This window comes from Cryptomeria japonica, unplaced genomic scaffold, assembly GCF_030272615.1.
Source record: "Cryptomeria japonica unplaced genomic scaffold, Sugi_1.0 HiC_scaffold_723, whole genome shotgun sequence".
Classification (NCBI taxonomy): Eukaryota; Viridiplantae; Streptophyta; class Pinopsida; order Cupressales; family Cupressaceae; genus Cryptomeria; species Cryptomeria japonica.
Window position 1 is genome coordinate 61998 of NW_026729502.1, and position 667 is coordinate 62664.

Consider the following 667-nt stretch of genomic DNA (forward strand, 5'->3'; position numbering starts at 1 on the left):
CGAAGCCTCTTCCGTGTAGCCGTTGGGTCCTTCTCCGCCGCATCCCTCGCCTCGCACCCCGATTGCTATGCGGTGAGGGCTCCTCGGCCGCCATTGGAACTATCTGTGTATCGGACGCGTCGCGGGATAAGGGGTTGTCACTGGTAGTCGCCCCAAGCGCGTCCGATGCTTGGACCATTCGAGGCGGACCTGAAGCCTCTTCCCTCTAGCCGTTGGGGCTTTCTCGCCGCATCCCTCGCCTCGCACCCTGATTGCTATGCTTGTGAGGCTCCTCGGCCGCCTTGGAACTATCTGTGTATCGGACGCATCGCGGGATAAGGGGTTGGCTGTGGTAGTCGCCCCAAGCGCATCCGATGCTTGGACCATTCCGAGGCGGCCCTGCAGCCTCTTCCGTCTAGCCGTTGGGGCCATCTCGCCGCATCCCCCACCTCGCACCCACGATTGCTATGCGGTGAGGCTCCTTGGCCGCCTCGGAACTATCTTGTGTATCGGACGCATCGCGGGATAAGGGGTTGTCACTGGTAGTCGCACTCCAAGCGCGTCCGATGCTTGGACTATTCCGAGGCGGCCCTGCAGCCTCTTCCGTCTAGCCGTTGGGGCCATCTCGCTGCATCCCCCACCTCCTCGGCCGCCTCGGAACTATCTGTGTATCGAGACGCATCGCGGG